The sequence below is a fragment of the Electrona antarctica genome (genome assembly GCF_951216825.1).
Source record: "Electrona antarctica genome assembly, chromosome: 14".
Lineage (NCBI taxonomy): Eukaryota > Metazoa > Chordata > Actinopteri > Myctophiformes > Myctophidae > Electrona > Electrona antarctica.
The window spans coordinates 33,972,159-33,999,774 of record NC_136795.1 but is presented as its reverse complement, the minus strand read 5'-3'; the positions used below and the strand labels follow the sequence as shown (position 1 = coordinate 33,999,774).

The following is a 27,616-nucleotide window of genomic DNA, read 5'->3' as shown; positions in this document are numbered from 1 at the left end:
ATATAGGTATAAAGGATGGAATGTTACCTCCTTTAGTTTTACACCAAGTGTGCATTCAAGTCTGAAGACATTTTACACATCGTGATAAAGCCAGAGTTTCCATTCAACTGACATCATTATTCATTCAACTAATTTAAGCCTGCCTTTGATAAAAGGATTGATATTTACATTTTAATTACAGCACAGTGTTTATAGTGTGTTCTGTGAAGCATGGCTCCCATGCTTCATTCCATGTAAAGTTCACAATGAGCACGGGACTATAGGGCCAAACTAACGGAATCATTGCTTTTTCTGGTGAAATAGATCTTAAATCAGTGTGTGATAAAGTACTTACCACACAGAAAACAGGACCATACATCTTCAGGCATGACATCCCTGTATGTGCAAAGCTGGTCGGAAGGGACAATTGCTAACACGCACTTGACTGCACCAACCTGAAACAGGAGAAGATATCCTTTAGAAAACAAACTCTATTCGTGCTAATGGCCTAGCTCTGTGACTGCTCTTAAGATTTCTTCTTTTCTGCTCATTTGCAAGCCAAATGAACCAATCAGGCTCTGGAGTGGTTAGAAGGGCCTTCAGTAATCAAGCATGAAAACAAGAGTAAAGTGTTTATGGACTGCTCAGGGCCATGCCAGGAGGTACATACTCTGCATAAAAATACTAATAGTGTGTGTGTGTATGTGTGCGTGTGTGCGTGCGCGAGTGAGTGATTGAGTGAGTGAGTGAGTGAGTGAGTGAGTGAGTGAGAGAGAGAGAGAGAGAGAGAGAGAGAGAGAGAGAGAAAGTGAGAGCGTTTGAGCAGGTGTGTGTATAGTCAGAGAGAGACCTGTCTCGTCTTAATGTTCAATAGACAACATGAAGTGAGAGAACATCAGGGGCTGGAACACCATTAATCTGCTCTTATCACACAACTCTTTCTCTCCAGTCTCTGACTGGCCTGAAAACAATCTCAGCTATCTGTAACTCAGGCTAGATTTAAAGTTGCCAAGGCTATCTATCTTAGACTGGTGAGTACAAGTGTAAATAGTGTTCATCGTCAAGCCTCAGTCAGAAACTGCCATCCAATAACTCACCACTGCCTTCCTTGGCAGAACTGATGAGAGAAACAGGCTGAGACAAAGCCACGTGTAAACAGTCTAACCGTGTGTGGTGTGCCGAGTCTGCCGACACGGTGAGGGCCTTTCGACGACAATGCCGAAACACACATGGCCGCTTGTCTAGTCCTGATAAATCTCCATGTGTAATATGAGACGTGTTTGTTGAGTTGTTGTCCCTGGCAATGGCTGGTTCCATATGTTCTGGATTTGTTTACCTAGTCATTATGGCCTCTCCGGTCTATGTGAGTGATATGTCTCGAGCGGCCGTCGTGCCTTCCCTTCACACCCCCGTCTCGGTCATTGACTCCATCGTCACGGGAGCGACAGCCACAGGAGAGAGCTGGGCCGCAGGAAATTAGGACTGTGACCAGATAAGCCCTAATGTTCATCTGATACTGTTCCCTGGCAACCTGTAAAAGCTGAGAAAAGGTACAAAACGAGGATAATGTGTGGGAACATGGAGGCCCATATTGATAACAGAGTGTAATATACTGTAGTGTAACATTGTACAATGGCAACGACACAATATCCTCACCTGGACACGGTGAATCAAGTCTATAGCCACCAACGCACTTATTCTTCTATATCTCAAATATAAGTAACACTATCTGTCTGTGTTTGCTTGCTGTAGTGTTATGCAATGCTCAGCTATAACAGATTTCCACCCTGACACTGTTCCCTTTCTTCTGCCGACTCAATTTCGGCGGCATACATGGTACTTTTGCACTCACTACTAAAATGATTAGTTAGATATGATGTAAATGCAAATTATCTAGCACTGTACACAGAAAAACATCAAACATTCTGGGCACCCGGCCTGGGCCGTGGCTCAGCGGTCCAGGCACCTTGGCCGGTAGTCCGAGTCTGGCAGTGTGCCGCGGGTTCAACTCCCGATCCCGACGGCCTTTACTGCATGTCACTCCCCCATTTCCTGTCAGCCTACTGTCTGTCTCTCTATAAAAAATATAAAATAAAGGCGAAAGCCGCAAAAAAAACATTCTGGGCGCCCGCTGGCTTGCGGTCCAGGCACTGGTATTGCGTGTTCGAGTCCCGTTCATTACAACCTTTCCCCTTATCTCTCTCCCTCTTTCCTGTCTATCTTCACTTATAACTATCATTAAAAGCAAAAAGCCAACAACAAATACAAAAAATACAAAAAAAAACATCAAACATTCAAGAATGGTTTGCAACAACTCTTTTATCTCTCTTGATCTCTGCCATAGTAGCAAAATTGGAAAATATTTTTTTGTATACTCTTTTGTGATTTGGCTGCACAAACTCTGCCTGTTCATACTTCTATTCAGTACGTAGACACACACACACACACACACACATAATTTAAGTAAGTAGGTAGCCTTGGGAACCAACAGTTCCCAGGTCCCTATGAGCCAGCCATGTGGCTCATATAGGTCAGGAGCTTATCTCCTGTTTCTGTTGCGTGAGGCAGTTTGATGTACAAGTACACCCCCTGGACATCACGCTAGGATGATGTCGCAGGGTCTTATCCAAGCAGGGAGGCACTTCCACTGTGTGCCATTATTATAGCCTTTTGTATGACTCAGCCAGGGATTGAACCATGACCTCCCAGTCTCAGAGCAGACACAAAGCAAAAGGCCACTGAGCTGTTGGGGGGGGGGGATGACGATTTGATCACATCAAATAATATATATCCAAGTGTGCCGTGACCTGATATGCACTGTGCAACACTGTTGATGGATCTCTGGGTACTGGACTGATCCAAATATAGGACACATGGGCACACATGTATACACGTATACTACTACAAACAAACTAGACAGAGTGAGTCGAGTGTGTGCAAGAATTGCATCATATGAAAACATCAAATGGGGTCTCATATTATTAGGACTTCAGAGAAGACATATAATTTAGTCCACTTCAAAGAAGCGCACGCATGTGCGCGCACGCACGCACGCACGCACGCACGCACGCACCCACCCACGCACGCACGGGAAAACTCTAATCCTAACCCCTAAACCTAAAATCTAAATGTCACCCTAACCCCAAATTATAAGCCCAACTCCCCAAATCCTTCTAAACCATGGAACAACCATTTCTCTTGCGAGGACCAGGTTATTAATTTAAAATAAATAACACAGTTGACCGATTTGAAAAATATTCAGAAATTAGGTTCCTTGGCCTGCTAGCAGAATGCAGGAGAATACTGATTCTATTATGTATATTAGTTAGTGCAGACAGACACACAATGTATTCACAGGATGAATACATAATCCCCCCCAACCCCGGCATCATAGTATTGATGTCAAAGGCTGGCCTTTACTCCATATTTGGGCTTTCCTAGTCTCTTGAGACTAAAAAATCACACCCGTGTGAACTGAGTGGTGTAAGGTCTTATATAGCCTGTCTGACGTAATGAAATCATGTCTGACGTAATGAAATCACACCCGGGTGAACAGGGTGAACATAGCAACCATGATCATTTTTTCTGCACAGACTAACAAAGCCAGTTGTAGGAGTGGTTTACGCCACTCAATAAAAATGTCTGGGTTTCCGAGACTTGAGACAGACTGTTGACTAACAAGAGGGCACTGTTTTTCCTTTATTTTTTGGGGCATTCCTGACACAGAACTCCATATATGTGCATGTCACAGGAAGACAGACAGGTACAGTTGGAGGCCATCGATATTGTCCTTTTCTTTTTGCTGAGGTTTGCGTGATCTGCGCAAAAGGACAGTTAACCCATTTTGGGCGGGAACCCCTTTTGGTGTTTTAAACATCATGTTATAATTTAGCTATTGAAAAATAGCAGATCTACAAGCTCATAGCGCGCCACCGAGTGGCGCGCTACGAGCTTGTAGGTCTGCTATTTTTGAAAAATCGTGAAAATATTTATTTCAGAAAACTGGAGGATTTAGAAGGATTTTTAAAAATGTTAAGGTCAGGCCTAAATGGGTCAAATGATAAGGGACAATATCGGTGGCACCCAACTGTACAACGGGTCTTGATTTGATCTTAATCTAAATGCAGTATGACTAGCTCTGATCCATAGCTCTAATGCGTTGCATTTAGAGCCATGTTACTCTCAACTTCCGCTGCTCGCATGAATGCAGACCAGCCTCTCCTCTTTAAATGTTTTTTTTTTTTTGTGGCTTTCGCCTTTATTTTATATTTTTTATGGAGGGACAGACAGTAGGCTGACAGGAAATGGGGAGAGAGATGGGGGGGAAGACATGCAGTGAAGGCCGTCGGGATCGGGAGTCGAACCCGCGGCACACTGCCAGACTGGATTGCCAGCCAAGGTGCCTGGACCACTGAGCCATAGCCCAGGCCCAGCCTCTCCTCTTTAGCGTAAATAAAAAGAACGCTTTTGCTACTCACCAAAACAAAGGCGGGTTGTGTCATTAGAAAGCCTACTTTCCTTAGTGGACACACTCTGAGCCCTCCACCACACGTATAAACTGTACTTTTTGGCCAAAAGGGGATTTTGTTTCCACCGGGGAAAAAAATACTTTGTTACTCCACTGCGCCTTCTACCGATATTGCCCAGAGAAATCCCTTTCTGGCCAAAAAGTACAGTTTATACGTGTGGTGGGGGGCTCAGGCCAAGTCAGTGAAGGCTTTATTGAATAAGACATAAAGACAAACTTTCATCCTGTGTTTCTAGCGATAGAATAACCCAGATTTACTCCCTCATTACCGACTGTCTGCCAGACCAGTCCAATATCACTTTCATGTTCTTTCAGTTGAGAATTATAATGACAGACAGGGTTACAACTAACTGCTTAGCTTGAAGCGGCAGTGGCTGAGGAGGTAGAGTGTCAGAGGAGGTAGAGTGGCTGAGGAGGTAGAGTGGCTGAGGAGGTAGAGTGTCAGAGGAGGTAGAGTGGCTGAGGAGGTAGAGTGGCTGAGGAGGTAGAGTGGCTGAGGAGGTAGAGTGGCTGAGGAGGTAGAGTGGTTGAGGAGGTAGAGTGGCTGAGGAGGTAGAGTGGCTGAGGAGGTAGAGTGGCTGAGGAGGTAGAGTGGCTGAGGAGGTAGAGTGGCTGAGGAGGTAGAGTGGCTGAGGAGGTAGAGTGGTTGAGGAGGTAGAGTGGCTGAGGAGGTAGAGTGGCTGAGGAGGTAGAGTGGCTGAGGAGGTAGAGTGGTTGAGGAGGTAGAGTGGCTGAGGAGGTAGAGTGGCTGAGGAGGTAGAGTGGCTGAGGAGGTAGAGTGGCTGAGGAGGTAGAGTGGCTGAGGAGGTAGAGTGGCTGAGGAGGTAGAGTGGTTGAGGAGGTAGAGTGGCTGAGGAGGTAGAGTGGCTGAGGAGGTAGAGTGGTTGAGGAGGTAGAGTGGCTGAGGAGGTAGAGTGGCTGAGGAGGTAGAGTGGCTGAGGAGGTAGAGTGGTTGAGGAGGTAGAGTGGCTGAGGAGGTAGAGTGGTTGAGGAGGTAGAGTGGCTGAGGAGGTAGAGTGGCTGAGGAGGAGGTAGAGTGGTTGAGGAGGTAGAGTGGCTGAGGAGGTAGAGTGGCTGAGGAGGTAGAGTGGCTGAGGAGGTAGAGTGGCTGAGGAGGTAGAGTGGCTGAGGAGGTAGAGTGGCTGAGGAGGTAGAGTGGCTGAGGAGGTAGAGTGGCTGCCTGGGAAGTAAAGGTCTCCAGGTTAAAAGTTCTCCTCCAGAGTTTGTGTGTCCCGCCAACTGCTTACTCTGAGCAAGCCACTGCTGGATCAATGAACAGATGTAATCTCCCCTTTAGGCTCACTACAAATACCCCATTTTAAAATGTACTAGACCAGTGCCAAGTCAGGAACGAATCGAACAAATGCACACCCTGATGATACCCAGCTACCCAGGACATCACCATAAGCCTGTTTAAAGAAGCAACTCTTACAAAGGTGTGCTCGGTTGAGCATGCCTCGGTTGAGGCATGCCCTCGTAATAATACACTGCCTGACGCAATGTCAAACGTCCAGCAGGAGAGCAGCCACCAGAGGCTAGAGGACAAAGTGATGTCATAAGTGATGTGTGCAAGTACTTTCTAAAAAGGTAAATAGCAAGTTGCCAATCTTTGGATCCTCACAGCACTACACCAATTAGTTAAAAGAGCACTTCGCCCACTTGCAACCTTCTCTTCATATAATTGTGTTATGTTTTAGAGCTAAATGTTTGTTGCATTGTAGGTACGTGGCAAGGCGGTAAAAGGTGGACTTCTGTCTTATAGCCGCACGATCAGTGTGGGCAGTCATGGGGCCGGGACTGAGCTAAAACAATAAGAAAAAAAATACATATTTAATGTCTTTGAGCCGGAGCAGACCACAAATGCCAGGGCCGATTTTCTGTGCCAGTCCCACAGTGCACGGTGGACCCACTTCAATGAACTAAATGTTTATAAGAAATGGCACGGGGGCCAAACAGTTCCAAGTTCATCCTTGCAGGCAGTGACAGTAACAGTACTGTAGCCTACCTGTTAATGTTTTTGGGGAGGTATTGATGATTTTACCAGCGTGAAACTTGTACAATTAATTAACTACTCACCTAATGCCGCCGTGGAGTTTCCACCATGTTTAATATACTTCCAAGGTGTGTACAAGTCAACGATGCCTGGTTTTCATATCGTAAATATATGAACTAAGCATGTGCTTAATCCACCACCACCACTTCTTGTTTACTACAGCCGACATCACACAACTACTAGCCTGGGCATCATTTAATTTAGGGTATATGATCCTGTCGGGATCGATTTTTCTCAATAAAAGCTACAGGCTACGAGAGCTTTTATTGAGAAAAATCGGTTTGAGGGAAAAGGAAGTTGCCGCCTGTTGTTCCTGCCTGTCGACTACAAAACAATACTACAACATGACGTAACGATATCATCCGCTCCCGACAGGATCATACGGACTTTTGAAACAGAGACCAGGCTTTCCTCCGAGGTGGTGGAAAGCCTGGTGAGGCGAGGTTACACAACCATATATATCTATGTACACAACTACTGTATTGGCAGTTGTTGGCTACAACCGAAACGGACTTCCTCTTCCTCTTCAAAATAAGAGCCACTTGTAATGATTAGTCAACACTAGTTTTATTTGAACTTACAGGATGTAGATTGACATGTGTAGCACCCTGCTGATATAATGCTTTGAATGGGCCCGCACTGCCTGGCATACAAAGTGCAACCTGAACCAAGTAAAAGGTTTGTGTCGTGACTATATAACGCTGTGTGATCGTGATCATCTAGAAACTATAGTAAAATACGCACATCACTTCATGGAGGTGCTGGGTTCAAAAAGTAACATAGGAAAAGAGAAGGGAAGCCGCACACTCATATGCTCCAAAGGATACATTTATTGACGACATTCCGAGCCAAGGCTCTTCATCTGGTCAAACTCAAGATGTCAGTGATCCACCCACTTAAATAGACACCCACGGGTCACGTTACTAGTCAGTGGGTGGAACCAACACAACATGGTCATTAGATCAATGAAATATCATTAAATATAGTGTTACACATTTCTCAAATCCACAGCAGTGGAATAAGCAAAAGGACATCATGATTATTATAGAATCTAGGATAGTGATTCACATAATCAGATCGTGATCATCTGACAGGCCGCGGTGAAGCCACACCTCTAACCCCCCCCCCCCCCCCCCCCCCCCTATGCATTATGCATATGTAACAGATGTGTAAATATGCATACTTTCAATGTGAAGTTCGCCAAAATAGTTTCCTATGTTTTCCAATATCATGTACACTCAAAAGAGTAAACAGTGACACCATGTGGTCAGGGGAGGCTTATACATGCTGACGTGTGGCTTGTCTCTTCACTTTATGTTGGGCTCTGAAGAGACAGGTATGTTGTGATCTCCACTCCTGGTTAACATTGTCTAATGTTGTATTTTGTGCATTACTATGCCTAAGATGTTCAAGCCAAATCAACAAGAGAAGCATTACTAGTCGTGAAAACAATTTCTGTCCTACATTTTGCATGTAGAATCTTTGTTGATAGTAGCTAGCCACATTAGCTTCCTATGCTAACAGCTATCACTGTGCTATGGAATGGAAGTTCACTGATTTCTATGTTTGTTAATGGGTTTGTAGGAGCTGGAGAAAGCATGACAGATCTGACCTGCCTCTGACAATATTATTTGTGTGTTTTACTCAGGTATGTGAAGTGTACAATTATTGTGTTTATTGTTTTATTGTTCTGGTATATACTGTAGTCAATTCATGTCATTGCAACACTGGTGTTAATCACATTATTATTGTTGTCATTAGTAATGTTGGCTGTTCAATGAATATGACAAACAAATGTTAAACAGTCACTTTATGTTGGGCTCTGAAGAGACAGGAGCTGGAGAAAGCATGACAGATCTGACCTGCCTCTGACAATATTATTTGTGTGTTTTACTCAGGTGGTCTCTAGTAAAAACACTGAATCCAGACTGTGATTGTGTCTGCTGCATTATTGCTGGGAACCAGAAGATAGGGGTTACAATGGTGCCGTGACCCAACAACAATTGGACACTGGACGGAGACAACCTCCAGGGGATGCAGCAAGACTTCACAGCGACCCCATACACACTGAACAGTATCAGGTTTATTTCAAGAAGGGACAATCTGAACACAACGCAGTCAACGCACTGTACGCACAACACAGTATCACTAGTGTGAATTGTGGTTATTATTTTGGATCATTTTCTTTTGTTTTTTTTGTTTTAATGAGAGTCTTTACTTCTGCATGTTAATGATGGCAGAAGGGTACCATAAGAGTACTGTTTCGGGTTATGGTGGGGCTAAGCCCAAAACCTCAGTGCACTTTACTGGTGACAGGCCTACATCAGATCACAACACCGTTGATGCGGAACATTATGTGACTATTGATATGACAGGTACTTTTCATGACTCTCACGCTCCATCCCATACATCTACACCCAGACACGTGCATAGTTATCGAGACGGCACATCCAGGGACACAGTGAGTGGGTTGAGCAGTGGGCATGACAGACGTGGGGTGCACACAGATAACATGGCTACAACCAGTGGGTTAAGCAGTGGGTATGACAGACGTGGGGTGCACACAGATAACATGGCTACAACCAGTGGGTTAAGCAGTGGGTATGACAGACGTGGTGTGCACACAGATAACATGGCTACAACCAGTGGGTTAAGCAGTGAGTATGACAGACGTGGGGTGCACACAGATAACACTGTTACAAACAGGCTATCATCACCTGCTCATGCTGGTTTCGTTCATGATAACACTCACAATGCTGTTTTGGACCTGTCAAAAATGAATGTTGTTCTGAGATCTGATGTTATAGAACCACCAGTGTTTAGGGGGGATGGGTCAGAGAAGTGTGACGTTCAGGAGTGGGTCGAGAAGATGGATTTGTACTTGAGAAGGAGAAATGTTGACCTCATTGATTGCTCAGATGAGATAATGAGCAGGCTTATGGGCAGGGCGAAGGATGTTGTAAAGATAGCTTTACGCAGCGACCCTGCACTTGATCACATCCGCAGACCTGCACTGATTTATGACATATTGAAGCAGCATTTTAGTGAGGTGTCATATTCCAGTGTACCACTAGCTGACTTTTACGGTACAGTACCGAAACGCAACGAATGCCCAATAGATTACTGGGTTCGATTGAACAAAGCTGCGGACGCGGCAGACGAATGTCTCCGACGGAGGCAAGGCAGGAGGATGGACAATTTGAGCAGTGAGGTGGCCCTGCTGTTCATCCGCAATTGTCCTGACCCACACCTGGCCTATGTGTTCAAGAGCAGAGCAGCTGAGTACTGGACCGCTAAGGATGTACAGGAGCGGATAGACGAGTACCAGCGTGAGAATAGGTCCAGGCTCACTGTCAATTCTGCAGTGCATCATGATGTCAGGCAGAATACTGCTGCTGTGTCTGACACCAGCCGGAGTGATGATGACTCTACTATGCAGTTCCAGTCTTTCAAGCAGAGAGCAGTTGAGCTTTGTAGATCTCCTGAGCAAAACGCAGGAGATAATGCTAGCATTGCTCGTATGACTGATATGCTGTCTGAGGTACTTACAGTTCTCAGGGAGAAGGATTGTTACAGGCCACAGCCTCCGCAGGCTGATCGGATTGCAAATAGAGGAAATACAAACAGTGATCAGGGCTGCCGCATCTGTAAGGATAGGTCACACACAACATTCATGCACTGCAGGACGGACCGCTTGTGTTTCGGATGTCACACGCCTGGACACGTTCGACGTGACTGCCCTGGGGCGACGTCTCAGCGTCAGGCAGTCAGCACAAATGCACCCCCAGCGGCGGGAAACTCGAACGCCCGCATTTGATGAGGGGGAGTGCGGGCACTGAAGAGACTACCCTCAGTGCGACACCGGATCATGACTCACATTATCTGTGCCTTGCTGACAGCCCTTCCCAATCACAAATAGTTGTGTATCAGAACATACAACGTGTCAGTGGTTCTGACAGCCTTTTTTACACTCCTGTTGAGATCAACGATCATGCCACAGTTACTGATATGCTGGACACAGGCTCATCAGCATGCTCAATGAGTGAGGCAGTAGCCGAAGAGCTTGTTGCGGCTGGGGATCTGCATGGCGCTGTCAAAGACAACCCTGATGTTGTCATCATTGGATGTGGGGGAAAGCGTGTCTATCCCAAAAGTGTCTGTGATCTGAAACTGACAGTGTATGGCTGCCAAGTAGTTGTTCCCACCCTTGTGGTTGCTGGCCAGAGTGACGACTTGATTCTGGGGACAAATGTGATTAAGTATGTAATCCATAGGCTTAAAGAAACTGGCAAGTACTGGGAGATGGTGTCCAGACCGTACGGTTCCGGTGAAGAGGTTGACGACTTCTTGGCGATGCTGGCAGGCATACATCGGTGGAAGGGTGATTCTTTCCCGGACGTATTGGGTACTGTAAAACTCAACCAGGCTGTCACGCTGTTACCGGGTCATGAACACTTAGTGTGGGGCAGGCTACCGGAAAAAGATCGTGGTCCTCCAGGCAGCACTGTTGTGGTCGAACCCACTGGTGTTCGTTGTGCTCCACGGGGCATCTTGGTGGGCAGAGTCGTTGTTACACTGCAAGGTGACGGCTGGGTGCCCCTCAAGATTGTGAATCCCAGTGACAAGGCCATTACTCTGAGGAGGAACACTAAGGTGGCGGACGTTTACCCCTGTTTGGCTCTCGAGGATTTTGCTGACAAGACAGCTGATGCTGTTGTGCTTTCCTGTAGCCAACGAGTTAGCAATGATCAAGTGAGCATGGACTCATTACAAGGCAAGCTGAAGCAACATGGATTGGAAAAGGTTGACCTGGAGTCGTGTGAGGTCTCGGACCAGTGGAAAGAAAGGATGTGTGACCTTGTCACCAGCTATGAAGATGTCTTTTCAAAACATTCACTCGACTGTGGGGAAGTAAGGGACTTTGTTCACAGAATCCACCTTGTGGATGAGAGGCCTTTCCGTCTTCCATACAGACGGGTTCCACCTGCTCAGTACCAGAAATTGCGTGCAACCTTGAACGAGATGGAGGAGGAGGGCATCATCCGTAAGTCGAACAGCGAGTTCGCTTCCCCTTTGGTGTTGTGTTGGAAGAAGAATGGTGACCTTCGGGTCTGCACAGATTTCCGGTGGCTAAATGCCAGGACGGTGAAAGACGCCTACCCCCTGCCACACCAGGCTGACTGTCTTGCCGCTCTGGGTGGCAATGCATTCTTCAGTACGATGGATCTTACCTCAGGGTTTTATAACGTCCCACTGCACGAGGACGATAAAAAGTACACAGCCTTCACCACTCCAGTGGGGCTCCATGAATACAACAGGCTTCCGCAGGGTCTATGCAATTCACCCGCTAGCTTCATGAGAATGATGACAAACATATTTGGAGATCAGAACTTCCTGTCACTCCTCGTTTACCTCGATGATGTCTTGGTGTTTGCAGCATCTGAACAGGAGGCAGTAGAGAGGCTGGAGATGGTCTTTCAGAGGCTGAGGACCCACAATTTGAAGCTCTCACCAAAGAAGTGCCACTTCCTGCGAAGATCGGTGCAGTTCCTTGGGCATGTGATCAACGAGAGAGGCGTGTCTACTGACCCTGCAAAAGTTGAGTCCATAGTCAAGGTCACCTCCGCCGACCTTATGTGCCCAGATGGAGTCACTCCAAATGTCAAGAAGTTGCTGTCCTTTCTGGGGCTTGTTATGTGGTATCAACGATTTATTGAAAACTGTTCGGCTATTGCGAAGCCACTGTTTGATCTCACCACCGGAGGAAAGAAAGGCAGGGGGACAAGGCCAAAGAAGAATGTCTCCCCCAGAAAACTCACCGCTGCAGACTGGACCCCGGCATGCGAAGTTGCCCTACGGGAGCTCAAGGAAGCTTTATTGGAGCATGTCATGCTGGCGCACCCTGACTTTAGTCGTCCGTTCATCCTATCTACAGACGCCTCCTCAGACGGTTTGGGTGCCGTCTTGTCGCAAGTTGCCCCTGGTGAGGAGAGAGCCCGCCCTATTGCTTTCGCTAGCAAGTCTTTGAATAAAGCCCAGGGCAATTACCCTGCTCATCGACTGGAGTTCCTGGCCTTAAAATGGGCTGTTACCGACAAGTTTAGTCATTGGCTCAATGGACACAAATTCACTGCCTGGACTGATAATAATCCACTCACGCACATCCTGACTAAGCCGAAGTTGGATGCTTGCGAGCAGCGATGGGTGTCTAAGCTCGCAGCCTATGATTTTGATATCAAGTATGTCCCGGGCCCCAGGAACACAGTTGCCGATGCTCTGAGCAGAAAACCATTTGTGGGGGAAAGGATCAGCCATCGCCTGACTAGAGAACCCTATGACGCTCTACTGGCTGAGGCGGAGAAGCTAACTGGTTGTGCAGTCCAAGATCTGTTCAGGAGTGCTAGTCAGAATGTTCAAGTTGTGGGCAGAAGAGAGGGGGCAGATACGAGGGGCATGGTGTCAGAACAACTGAATGTTCCAGGGGCCATGTCTAATGCCGAAGTTTCTGCTGTGCTCCACAGCCATGTTGATTGGTCCACAGGTCCATGGACTAGGACCATTCCTTTAGCGTGTCACGTGCAGCAGCTAATGGATATAGGCCAGGATGCGTTACCGTCATACACACGTCAGGAGCTAAGTGCGAAGCAGTTGGAGGATGATGATCTGAAGTGTGCAATTGCCTATGTCGAACGGAAACGCAGACCATCCAGGCGAGAGAAGGCTCGGGAGACCAAGGGTGTTCTGAAGCTGCTCAAACATTGGGATAAGCTGTTGATGGAGGACGGTGTATTATACCGTGTCTCTAAGGACCCATTGACAAAGAAGAAGAGGTTCCAGTACATTGTGCCGTCATCTCTGAGAGGAGAAGTCTTGAGAGGCTGTCATGGAGAGGCGGGCCATCAGGGACAATACAGGACACTGTGCCTTGTGCGTCAGAGGTTTTACTGGACTGACATAGAATGTGACGTGAGGAACCACGTGAGGACATGTGCCCGTTGCGTCGCTGGAAAGACACCAGAACCAGAGGGGCGTGCGTTGCTGGAAAGCATTAGAACGACGGCGCCATTGGAGCTGGTGTGCATTGACTTCTGGTCTGCTGAGGATGCAAACGGGAAGAGTGTTGACGTTCTAGTCGTGACGGATCACTTTACAAAGCTGGCGCACGCATTTCAGTGTCCCAACCAGACCGCCAAGTCTGTTGCAAAGAAGTTGTGGGATGACTATTTCTGTGTTTACGGATTCCCTGAGCGTGTCCATTCAGATCAGGGGGCTAATTTTGAAAGTGAACTGATCAGTCATCTCCTACAACTGTCAGGGGTGAAGAAGTCCCACACTACGAGCTACCATCCCATGGGTAACGGTACGACTGAGCGCTTTAATCGCACGTTGGGGAATATGATTAGGGCCCTCCCTGCACGCCCCAAACAGGCCTGGCCTCAGATGCTCCATACGCTGACGTTCATGTACAACTGTACGGCTCATGAAACAACAGGATTCCCACCTTTCTACCTGATGTTTGGCAGGGTCCCTCGCATCCTCGATGTTGCGTTTAAGAGCGTGTTGAGAGACTGTGCTGAGGTCCCTTACTCGACTTACATTAAGAGTCTGCGAGATGATCTACGAGAGGCCATCGTCCTGGCTGAGGCCCACACGACCAAGGAACAAAGGCGTCAGGCTGAACTGTACAACAGGAGGGCTAAGGGCTCCAACATTGACGTGGGTGACCGTGTTTTGGTGGCGAATAAGGGCGAAAGGGGCCGGCGCAAGTTAGCTGACAAGTGGGAAAGTACGACCTACACAGTGGTGGCCTGTGACCCACAGACTCATATATTCAAGATCAAGAACTCTGTGACTGGCCAGGAGAAGGTGGTTCATCGCAACCTTTTGCTCTGTGTGAACTTCCTCCCACTTGCATGTGATATGGACGATATGGACGGTGATGACAATTTGAGTGTTCTTTCGGGGACCGAGGATTCAAGTGGTCAGGAGGATTCTGTTGTGGGATCTCTGGACGTGCGTTGTGAGGACTTCATCGCTCTCATTGGTGGGGAGGAGGCCTCTGAGTCTCTCCAGGACGGAGAGGACACGGACTATGAATCAGATGGACTGGATGACTGTGCCTTGGATGAGGAGGATGTACTGGAGGATCGGTCGGACGATGTGCAGGACGAAGATGAGGTCTCTGTGATGGGGTCGGAGGGCCAGGCCCCGAGTGATCTCGGTGATAGTCCGTTGGTGGTCAGAGTGCCGGATGTACCTCCACCCTCGAGTCAGTCTCGCGATGCGGCCAGTTCAAGGACGACCAGTGTGGGAGGTTCCCAGGGACATAGTGTTGCGCCTGTTGCCCCTGACCTTGATGTGGCTAGATCCAGAGCAGGCCGCATCATTAAGCCCGTCAGTCGTCTCATACAGGCCATGAATAGCATGGAGTTCATTCCCACACACGGTAGTGTGACTCCGGGGGTTTAGATCCTCCGCGGAACCATGTTCCTTGGTGTTTTGTTTTGGTACAGAAGGGGGGTAGAACGGGAGGGATATTTTTCTTTTCCCGGTACGGTCGATTGTACTTCTGGGTGCGAGGGAAATGCAAGGTGAAGTGTAAATGGCACTTTATTTGGTTATGATTGCAATTTTCTTTGTCAGTTCTGTACTGGAACAGCTACTTAGTTGACCTTTAGCAATCGTGTATGCTATGTGAGCATATTCCCAGTTGTCCTAGTTTGTACATTGGATTACCAGTAGTTCTATGTCGTTCTCTGAGTTTATATTTGTATTTTGGCGAATTCAAGAGGGAGGAATGTAACAGATGTGTAAATATGCATACTTTCAATGTGAAGTTCGCCAAAATAGTTTCCTATGTTTTCCAATATCATGTACACTCAAAAGAGTAAACAGTGACACCATGTGGTCAGGGGAGGCTTATACATGCTGACGTGTGGCTTGTCTCTTCACTTTATGTTGGGCTCTGAAGAGACAGGTATGTTGTGATCTCCACTCCTGGTTAACATTGTCTAATGTTGTATTTTGTGCATTACTATGCCTAAGATGTTCAAGCCAAATCAACAAGAGAAGCATTACTAGTCGTGAAAACAATTTCTGTCCTACATTTTGCATGTAGAATCTTTGTTGATAGTAGCTAGCCACATTAGCTTCCTATGCTAACAGCTATCACTGTGCTATGGAATGGAAGTTCACTGATTTCTATGTTTGTTAATGGGTTTGTAGGAGCTGGAGAAAGCATGACAGATCTGACCTGCCTCTGACAATATTATTTGTGTGTTTTACTCAGGTATGTGAAGTGTACAATTATTGTGTTTATTGTTTTATTGTTCTGGTATATACTGTAGTCAATTCATGTCATTGCAACACTGGTGTTAATCACATTATTATTGTTGTCATTAGTAATGTTGGCTGTTCAATGAATATGACAAACAAATGTTAAACAGTCACTTTATGTTGGGCTCTGAAGAGACAGGAGCTGGAGAAAGCATGACAGATCTGACCTGCCTCTGACAATATTATTTGTGTGTTTTACTCAGGTGGTCTCTAGTAAAAACACTGAATCCAGACTGTGATTGTGTCTGCTGCATTATTGCTGGGAACCAGAAGATAGGGGTTACACATACTGTACCTTCCCCATGTCTGTCAAATGTGTATATGAATACAAACATGGTCATCTAGTCCTGGCTATAGCTTGCTCGTTATCATGTGTTGCATGTGCATATTGGGATGGTGAAGAAGATGCTAAACTGAATATGTCCACAGGGGTTCAGGGCAGGCAGGGAGGTAGGCTGTCAGCCCCCATCAGCTGCGTTGCCTCTCTGACTCAGCAGCAGAATATGAATACAGGGCACAGCTGGGGGGGGGGGGGGGGGGGGGGGGGATAGTCAAGGATAGGTCGTCATGTTGTTTATGAGCCGCTGTTGGCCTCTGTAAACTGCACTCACGCAGGGCCCTGCCTGAACTCTCAGGGAGGCCGGGGACTCCCTTTGTGTATGGATAATAATCATTATTATTATTATAATTTATTCCCCACTCCTTGGGGTGTTTTTTGTAACTGTGTATAACTCTGCATATATACTGCATGTGTAATGAGTATACGTGATATATTCGTCCTCTGCATGCATTCACCCATCATATAATTACTAGTAGCAGTGAGCAGCCATTCTAGGGCGCTCGGGGAGCAATTAGGGGTTAAGAGTCTTGCTCAGGGACACACATCGACACATTTCTAGCCTGGCCTGGAATGTGACCTGCAACAACCAGAGCCTCTGGCTGCTCAAGCCAACCACTCAGCTATGGCCACCCCATAATAGGGGCAAGAAGACAAGGTGGCAGGACATCACTGAGAAACAGTGTAACAACAGGAGTTCATTTCTTACAGCCCATGGCAGTAAGACATTCAGCAGTATGTCGTAATTGACACAATCCTACTTTGCTCTTAAACACGGTCTGCCTCTGTCATATGTTGCATTTGAACCACACTACTGGGGAAAAAGACAAGATTTTGCCCTGCAGGATCATTCAGGAATTTCACATTTAGTCTGAGGAAGGGGTGAAGGGAAGAGGAAATGGGGTTAGCTTAGCTTGGTTAGGTTAGCTATGTTTTGTCTCAGTTTCAGGAAAGTGTGTTCCATATACCCAGGAGATAATATTTATAATAGACAGAATAGAAAGCTGACGACAACCACACTTAAAGGACCACTTCACCACTTTTCAACATCTCTTCATATAATTGGTCCTCACTAATGTTCATGATAAAACACCACCTTTTGTTCCTACTCAGTCTGTGTCTCATAGGAGGGCTTTGGGCAGTTCGGACACCCGTCCACCAGTGACATCATCATTAGGCAGATTCTTTTTTAAACAAGATTTGTTTTAAAATATATTTAGATTTTTATTATCGTGAGAACGATGGCTTCAACCTTTGCATTGCAACTTTTCAGGAAAAGAAAGCCTGCCGTTTCTATTAGCTTGGATTCACCATCGATGATGTCACTAGTGGACGGGTTTCTGAACTGCCCACAGCCTTCCTATGAGACACAGACTGAGTAGGAAAAAATGGTGGTATTTTATCATGAACATTAGTTAGGACCAATTATAGTAAGAGAAGTTGAAAAGTGGTGAAGTGGTCCTTTAAGCCACAACCACGTGGAGAACCTCCTCCATAACAGCACAAAGATGAATGCTCTTAATCACTTTAAGTCCTGCAAAGCTCCTGAACACAAATCATCTCTCCATCTGGTTGTCTCCTGCTCCATCTGGTTGTCTCCTGCTCCGTCTGTGATTGTCTGACAGTGTTCCTTTTTCATTAGTTTCCCAAGATATGCCAAGTATTAAAGTATCTGCTATCTCCTACAACCTTCAGCATATAAACTGTGAAGCAGCCTTCACCTTCCCACCAGTGCCCTCTCCATCTTATAGTCTAGCAGCAGAGGCCCTCGGATTTTGAGATACTACCCGAGTTAGAAACAAGCGAACCATGTTTTTCTGTTTTTGTTATTAGAGGGGCGCTAGCCGGCCCTCCTATGCCCAGCTTTGAGTGTTTGTGTAAACATAAACATTGAAGACAAAAGTGTGTAAACACTGAAGTCAAACGTGTGTACTGTAAACACAATCTGGATGAAATATGAGAAATCAAACAGACCCACCTTGATCACTTGACTATAGAGATCATGTACTGCACCGATTTACGTGAGATTTGGATAAAATCGGAAGGAGTAGCCTAATATCAAAAAATGTGTTTTACATAAGTCAGCCTCATGGTGGCGCTATAAAGAGCAGATCGTGAAAAATGCAGGTCAAAGGATTTTCCTTGGCCTCTAGAGAGTGTGCATACAAAGTTTTACACAGATCGGTGCAGTTAGGTAAAAACACGAATGGGACAGTAATAGCTCCACCATGAGGCTGATGTGAACATTTTCAAGTAGCATTTCTTCCTGGGCCTAAAATATACCTCAAATTGCACTCTGCGTTCATGATTTGAGGCATTTTGTTCAAAACGGACCAATCATGCAAACTTTGGAAGGCAATCTTAGCCAAAGGGGATTGAATATGGCGAAGCGGACAGGTCCGTGTTGATGACATGACTATGGAGATTTATGTGTATTGTGTATACCGATTCGCATGATGTATGGATAAAATGTGCACGGGTAATGTAAAGAAATGTGTTTTGCAAAAGTCGGCCTCGTGGTGGCGCTATAACAGGCCGTTGTGGAAAAATGGGGTCAGTGGTTAGTCATCCAGGGAGTGTGTGTGCATAGTTTGGCATCGTCCGGGCAAACAGTGCCTGAGATTAGCTGTACACAGACGGACGGACAGAGTGCAAAACGTACTCTCCCCATGCCTTCGGTCTGGAGGAGACAATAAACAAAAACAGGAGACTGAAATGGAAAACAAACACTGTGTGTGTGTGTGCGTGTGCGCGCGTGTGTGTGTGTGTGTGTGTGTGTGTGTGTGTGTGTGTGTGTGTGTGTGTGTGTGTGTGTGTGTGTGTGTGTGTGTGTGTGTGTGTGTGTGTGTGTGCACTAGAAAGTCAAATAACAGTATCAGACACATCTGGTGACACATTTTGACATTCTGCACAGCAGGTGCAGAACTCCATACAGGGAAGGCCAACGGAGAGGAGAGACACTTTCCACTCTCTACAATTTTCATCTTTGTAGTACAAATGAGTAATGGCTCTCACCTCTGTAGGTGCGGGGGAGGGGGGTTCTTAATAGGACTGCATGCTTCAATCGCTCCATCTCTGACAATCCATCCCTTGTCGATAGGACTCTACACCGTGGGTTTAGGGATGCGACTGTGGCACCATATCGCTGCTCTAATAGGTCTCTACACCGTGGGTTTAGGGATGTGACTGTGGCACCATATCGCTGCTCTAATTGGACTCTACACTGTGGGTTTAGGGATGTGACTGTGGCACCATATCGCTGCTCTAATAGGACTCTACACCGTGGGTTTAGGGATGTGACCGTGGCACCATATAGGACTCTACACCGTGAGTTTAGGGATGTGACTGTGGCACCATATCGCTGCTCTAATAGGACTCTACACCGTGGGTTTAGGGATGTGACTGTGGCACCATATCGCTGCTCTAATAGGACTCTACACCATGGGTTTAGGGATGCGACTGTGGCACCATATAGGACTCTACACCGTGGGTTTAGGGATGTGACTGTGGCACCATATAGGACTCTACACTGTGGGTTTAGGGATGTGGCTGTGGCACCATATAGGGCTCTACACTGTGGGTTTAGGGATGTGGCTGTGGCACCATATAGGGCTCTACACATTGGGTTTAGGGATGTGACTGTGGCACTATATCGCTGCTCTAATAGGACTCTACACCATGGGTTTAGGGATGTGACTGTGGCACCATATAGGACTCTACACTGTGGGTTTAGGGATGTGACTGTGGCACCATATAGGACTCTACACTGTGGGTTTAGGGATGTGACTGTGGCACCATATAGGACTCTACACTGTGGGTTTAGGGATGTGGCTGTGGCACCATATAGGACTCTACACTGTGGGTTTAGGGATGTGGCTGTGGCACCATATAGGACTCTACACTGTGGGTTTAGGGATGTGGCTGTGGCACCATATCGCTGCTCTAATAGGACTCTACACCGTGGGTTTAGGGATGTGACTGTGGCACCATATCGCTGCTCTAATAGGACTCTACACTGTGGGTTTAGGGATGTGGCTGTGGCACCATATCGCTGCTCTAATAGGACTCTACACCATGGGTTTAGGGATGCGACTGTGGCACTATATCGCTGCTCTAATAGGACTCTACACTGTGGGTTTAGGGATGTGACTGTGGCACCATATAGGGCTCTACACATTGGGTTTAGGGATGTGACTGTGGCACCATATAGGACTCTACACTGTGGGTTTAGGGATGTGACTGTGGCACCATATAGGGCTCTACACTGTGGGTTTAGGGATGTGACTGTGGCACCATATAGGGCTCTACACATTGGGTTTAGGGATGTGACTGTGGCACCATATAGGACTCTACACTGTGGGTTTAGGGATGTGGCTGTGGCACCATATAGGGCTCTACACATTGGGTTTAGGGATGTGACTGTGGCACCATATAGGACTCTACACTGTGGGTTTAGGGATGTGGCTGTGGCACCATATAGGGCTCTACACATTGGGTTTAGGGATGTGGCTGTGGCACCATATAGGGCTCTACACATTGGGTTTAGGGATGTGACTGTGGCACCATATAGGACTCTACACTGTGGGTTTAGGGATGTGACTGTGGCACCATATAGGGCTCTACACATTGGGTTTAGGGATGTGACTGTGGCACCATATAGGACTCTACACTGTGGGTTTAGGGATGTGGCTGTGGCACCATATAGGGCTCTACACATTGGGTTTAGGGATGTGACTGTGGCACTATATCGCTGCTCTAATAGGACTCTACACCATGGGTTTAGGGATGTGACTGTGGCACCATATAGGACTCTACACCGTGGGTTTAGGGATGTGACTGTGGCATGTTCAAATGCATCCTCTATCTGTTGTTGATGCAATTATATGAACCTCAGTTCATCCAAGTTGGTGCACATTTGTCCATTTTCATTTTTGCCGAAGTGCATATACTCTCTTGCTATACCGGCAAGGAATTTTCCAAGCATGCAGAAACTCCAAAATGGGCCAGATCTTTGAACTAGCTGAGATGCATGGGTCTTCAGTTTGTTGAAGGCTGTAGTTTTTCCAGTCTGGCAGTGTGCCGCGGGTTCGACTCCTGATCCTGACAGAATTTACTGCATGTCACCCCCCCCCCCCTCTCCATCTCTCTCCCCATTTCCTGTCAGCCTACTGACTATCCCTCTATATAAAATAATATATATATAAAATAAAAAGGCGAAAGCCAAAAATAAAATAAATAAATAAATACAAATAAATGAGCAGTACTTCCACATCTGTATCATCACATCGCACAATTATGCGAGGATACGCCTGATGATGTATGGCTTATTTAGATCATTATTAAACATGTTTTATTATTTTATTTTTATTATCGACATGCGAAGGATTTAGCATCCTGTAAATTAAACAATAGCTAATACACCCATTACATATTTTTCCATAAATGTCTTCTACAAATTATCACCATCATGGATTTGTGTGTTAACCTGTAATGGTTTTTTTTTTAATGGAAACTGAAAATGTATTGTAGCCTCCACTCGTGCAAACGCACGCACGCACGCACGCACGCACGCGCTCACAAAGCAGGCCACATAACAAAGTGATGCAGGGCCAGTCAGGGCAACTGCAAAATACAATGTTCCTTTTGGTTCACCGAGCACATTGGCCATGCCAGCCACAGCTAAACACACTACTAGCAGCATCGAAATAGAACACAATAATACGATGAGTCTTCTCATCACCCACAGAGAGGGGGGCAACATTGTTCCTTAGCCTAGTGTAATGTATTCCATCATAAATGGTAAATGGTGCATTTATATAGCGCCTTTATCCAAGGCGCTTTACAGAGATTGTGCATTACATTCACCCACATATTCATACACCGATGGCAACGGAAACCATGCAAGGCACCAACCAGCACATCGGGAGCAATTAGGGGTTCAGTGTCTTGCTCAAGGACACTTCGACACTAACTCTGGGGGAGCCCGGGTTTGAACTGGCAACCTTGCGGTTGCCATCCAGGCACTCTACCCCTGAGCCACCGCCGCCGCATTTGCTCATTAACCCATCATAATGTTCAGTTTCTACTATTTGTTTAGACAAAAATCGCTAGTCTATTAGGTGTTCTCAGTGTTTACCAAGTGGACCATCTTCAAATTGGTCTATTTTGTTCATGGCTCATTGGGGAAAACCCTTCAGTCTTTTTTCCATCATCTATTTGGGTATAATTCTCCGGTCCATAATTACTAATTACTAACACGTAGCTCAAATCACCTCAGGCCTGTACGTCTCAAACTCAGTTTAATATAGGCTCCAGACTAGGGTCTAAAATATCAAATTCTCTGCCTTTACATCTATGGGAGTTGTCTTATCACCAATTCAAAAAGGTTCTAAAATCACTTCTCTAAACCACCAAATACTTCCCATATGGTGTGCCAAATTAACCGGTTTTGTAACTTAGATTTTTACTATTGTGATTTGTTCTGCTGTTTTCTTTTCTTGTTATGTGTGACATGTCTGGTGTTGTGTTTGTAGTGGATCTGCATTTTCAATGTTGATGTAGTTTTGTCCTGTGAATGTACAGATGTTCTTGGAGAAGGCCACTTCTTAAACCCCTGGAGGGTTTTTAGGCATTCTCCTTCAGATTTTTTATGGACTTGTGTATCATTTTTTAATGTTTTTGTGAGTGAAAAATAAACAAACAAACAATGCTAATGAAGTTAATGTTGTCAGGGAGGCACTGAGAGAAAAATACATATACGCAACATACCGCAAACCATTTATTACTGGCAGACATGCACAGTAGGCTTTATGTGTAATAGGATCCTTGCCATTTGTAATGAAACAAAAACCATGCACTTGTAGCATAATAAGTTTGCAGCTGTATGCACCAGCCTATTGAATAAGTGTTTTATTTCCCGTTGCTAGGGGAACACCCATCTAAAGCCAGGTGGATGTGGTGCCAATAATCTCCCCTCTCTCCTCCACTGAGGAGATGTTGGTGTGCTGTAACAGTAAACACTCAATGGGGACTTTAGAAAAAAACAAGGACCTGATCAAAAACATCACCAATATCAATGTGTGCGTGTGCGACCGTGCGCGCACGTGCGTGTGTCCACTTGTGTGAGCCACACGCACTTGGTCACAGTGGCTCAGGAGGTAGAGCGGACGCTTTGGAAAGCCAGTTCAATTCTTAATGATCAAATAAACTACCTGGGTGGATGTCCACAAAATGACTGCTGCACATCCAGGTGGATGTCAGGTTATAGTTTGTCATGATGCTCAGCTCAACAGTCACGGTTAGAATGCATATAATTTGTAAAACATGTTAAAACTTGTTTACCAGACAAGTATAATATAAAGTTAGTTTACGTCTAGCTGGCTGTGCCTCCGCCAAATTCAATATGCTGAAAATAGCAATTTTCTGAACACCAGTACTCCTAGGTTCAGGCAGACGGCGGATGCATGGGGCGAATTGTGGTCCTCTTGACCCCTAAATTGTGGTGTGCGGCTGATTTGCAAACAGCACACCCCCTACTGCTCCTCTCCTCCCACACAGGCACACAGCAAAACCTCAAAATACCAAACACACGAAGGCGGGACAAACACAGCACTTTGCCTCCGGAAATGGACTAGATTTATCCATTGGCTGCATGCCACACACCTCCATCTGTCCTGCAATAGGGCAGAGAGTATACAAAGTCAATTTGAGATCTATTTCTTACACTCAATGAGTTAAATTAAAGTCATCATGTGAAACAATGTCAATTAAATGTTTGATATCTTTCACTGGCATAGTTTTTGTGTTTGTTGTGTTTTCTGACAGCTTCTCTATACAAACAGTTCTTAGGGTCTGCCCCCAACACTCACACCAAAATTATATTGGAAATGTATTAATAAAAAAAATAATTAATTGGAAAAGTATTAATTTAAAAATGCATTCATTTTAAAGTTAATACATGACATTTCTGATTCCAAAATATTCGTTTTGGAGTGGAATTTCCATGGAATTCTGGGAACAGACGCTGTAACGGAGCTACCATGAGGTGTCGCCGAACAAAATAAATGTTTTGCATTATGACTTGGGACTTTACTGTGTTATTCTTCTTGGTTTAAGTAATTGTAATTGGCTTATTGGCTAATATATCACAAATAAAATGTCAATAGACAGAAGAACAATCCTGAATGCTAATTATTATTGCGACCGCTAGGTCGCAGTTACTATATATACGTGCAGGAAGCATGTAACGCAGGAAGCAGTCACGCAGGAAGCATGTAATGCTTGCATCTCTTCATGTAATGCTGCTGCACACACACACAGGCCACACACGGGCCACACGCCACACACGGGCAACACGCGTTTTGCCACTACACACTGCCACCGCCCACTACACAAAGTGTCAGCTCCAGAAAGTGTCAGCTACAACAGTGGAGCGCTAAGCGTCTAAACCAGGAAATGTCGCATCACGACTTTTGCTTATACGCACACACGCACGTGCGCACACACACACACACACACACACACACACACACACACACACACACACACACACACACACACACACACACACACACACACACACACACACACACACACACACACACACACACACACACACACACACACACACACACACTTATTTTTCATTTCCTGTTACAGTATGAGGTTTCCTCCCGACAGCAGAGATATAGAATGTCAAATTTGAAAAAGAAGGAATGTGGAATAATAAGCGGGTTCAGTTCTTTGGCACTCATCATTATGTAGCACTTAATGGGAGTTTTACGCTTTGTAGATGTGGGACAGATCCATGTGCGCGACCCATTTAGGCTCATCCATCTCATTGCACCAGGCCACATGAAAAGGAATAATGACTATGTTTCAGACACCCCACTCCTGTCAGCACAGTAACTCTTCTACCATTATACCAAAGAATGAATATCGCTAGATAGCATACAAGTATATTTTTCATCTGCACATGTGCACATTTCTTTTCAATGGTACTCAGCAAGACGAAGGAGAAGACGAAGACACAGACAAAGACAAAGAAGAAAGAAAGAAAGAAAAATAGATATCTTAAGGATGTTTATACAGTTTGTTCAGCGGTGTACTGTATAAGGATGTGGATATATAGTAGAAGTACACTATTGGAATAATGGTGTTGATAAGATTTTCATTAACTGTGGTGAAGATGAAGATGAGGAGAAGAGGAAGACGTGTCAGGCATTAAACTGGCAAACTGACTGTGAGTCTGACTGACGTGCAAAGAGCCCCATTACTCTAGGTTGATGTGAGTGAAGGCTAACCTCAACGGGTTGTTGGAAGAGAATGCATGGCTGTACTTTTCACTTCCCACTGAAATGACGTACTAGTCAGTCAGTTTTTCTATAGGTTCACTTAGCCTATAGCCTCCAAATGCGCGTGAGCACGTTGCTTTTAGCTGTCACAGATAATCCACAAAATGTAATTGGTATTACTGTACAAAGACTGCTGTGCACCAGAGATTCTTAATGCCCTTCATTTCCATAATGGCACACGCTGGTAAAAAATAATTCACCCCAAAATTGGCTTGATGAGTTAATTGAGGGACACTTTTCTTCTCTCTTTAATTGCTTTGAGGAGCTTGTGATGCCAAGCCTGACATGTGTTATGATGCTCATGCTGTTTTGTTCACACTGGTCGTTGTGGCTCCCAATGTTGAAGCAAGTGGGACTGTATTTTCAGATCTACTGTAATAGGTTATGTAAGTTGGGTAATGGCTTATAAGCCTGCTTTCCATGTTCTAAGCATTAACAGTACAGGATACCAGAAAAATGTGCGTTTGGCGTGTGCTAGTGCGTGTGGCGTGCGTGCGTGCGTGTGTTGTGGGGCTGCTTAAGCAGGCAGCAAAGCTGTGCGTCACGAGACGAGACAGAATCTAAAAGACACGATTACCTCAAGTTAATGTATGCATTGCCACAATTTAGTACCTATCTCTTCCTACGATGTCAGCCTGTCACGCTCACGATCATCACATACCCAATCCCCCATTGCGGTCCCCATCACCCACACCCACTCATCTTCCACTACCACCCACTTTAGAGAAGGGAAACAGCAAATCATACAGTCATTTATGCAGCAATCTGAGTATAATGAGGCAACAGTTGAGCTCTAAACTTGTGCTATGCACCATTTATCAACAAAATACAAAATCATTTGGGCCATGACCCAAACAAAATTCAATCAAATCAATAATTCCATATGCACACACTGGCTAAATAACCTATAGCGTCAAATACATGTCAAAATAAAATACATCACGTATCAATGGTTACTGTTATTAGCATAGTCTACTGCACAATGCATATACAGCAGTTTGCTTTCTTCCGCAAATGTGCAGGACTTACATTTGGTGTCTGCATATTATGGCTGCAATTCATTTCCGCTCTTCCCTCCTAAAGATATGCAAGAAGAAATGAGAGAAAAAAAATCACTGTTGTGAGACACACTTTACACAAAAGCAAACGTATGCACACCACACAGACACACTACGCACTGATCGCTGGTCGCTTTACCCCCCATCTACGGTCCCTATTGAACACCACCACAGGTGGGAAATTACATTTGCATTATCTGAACTTAGATGTGTCCATTACGTCTGCACATCAGAAATGGCACAACAGGGAAGGGGGAGTCTGCCATAATGGATATCGTCATGATATCCAATTAGCACATAGAAGTGAGCTACAGTAATTGCATTAGATTAGAAGAATCACCAGGCAGTGAAAATGAAGATGTACAGTATTCATATGGAAATAGAGCTTAGGTACTAGGGAATTGTAGGGACTTAATTTGCTCCACACACTAGACTCAAGCCTCATACATATGGGCCACTGATGAGAAGGGGGAATCTCCAGTGCAAACACTGGACACTGCATTATTTACCAAAAATATGACCGTATATACCTTTTTTATATAATCAAAAATTGTAATAATAATAATAATGGCCATCTCTTTCCTAGTGTCTATGGCAGTGACCGGCCAGCCTCATTCTCCTGGCTGTCATCTTCTCACTCACCCTTGGTAATCCCCCATACAGATGCTTGTTGGTAGTGAGCTCATTTTGGTTTATGCTTAGATTTCCATACGGCCATGCCATTCAGAGGCATAATGCCAAATCTTGCTTTCTTTACTATAAATAAGGTACATGTCAAAATTACCCATGAACCCACATTCTGTTGTTGATAGAGATTAGTGGGCGTGAATCTCGTTTGTGTCCGAGCATAGGCATGGTCTGGGCATGGTAACGTCCCGCCTGCCTCCGATTGGCCTACCGACACTGCCCGTCTTGACTGTCCTCCGAGATGCGGGTTACTCCATGGTGGGAAAATAATACAAGAGAATGACA

The 27,616-nt window shown here is 45.6% G+C and overlaps 1 long non-coding RNA gene across 1 annotated transcript in view; it reads right to left on the bottom strand.

Annotated features, from left to right (window-relative positions):
* Positions 1-334: 334 nt before the first annotated feature.
* LOC306936849 overlaps positions 335-27,616 on the bottom strand; it is a 60,903-nt gene continuing 33,621 nt past the window's right edge. The window contains exons 3-4 of the long non-coding RNA XR_013791551.1: positions 1,316-1,519; positions 335-434 (exon numbers count right to left, since the gene is read on the bottom strand). This is a non-coding gene — a long non-coding RNA (uncharacterized lncRNA). The remainder of the gene's footprint in view (positions 435-1,315; positions 1,520-27,616) is intronic.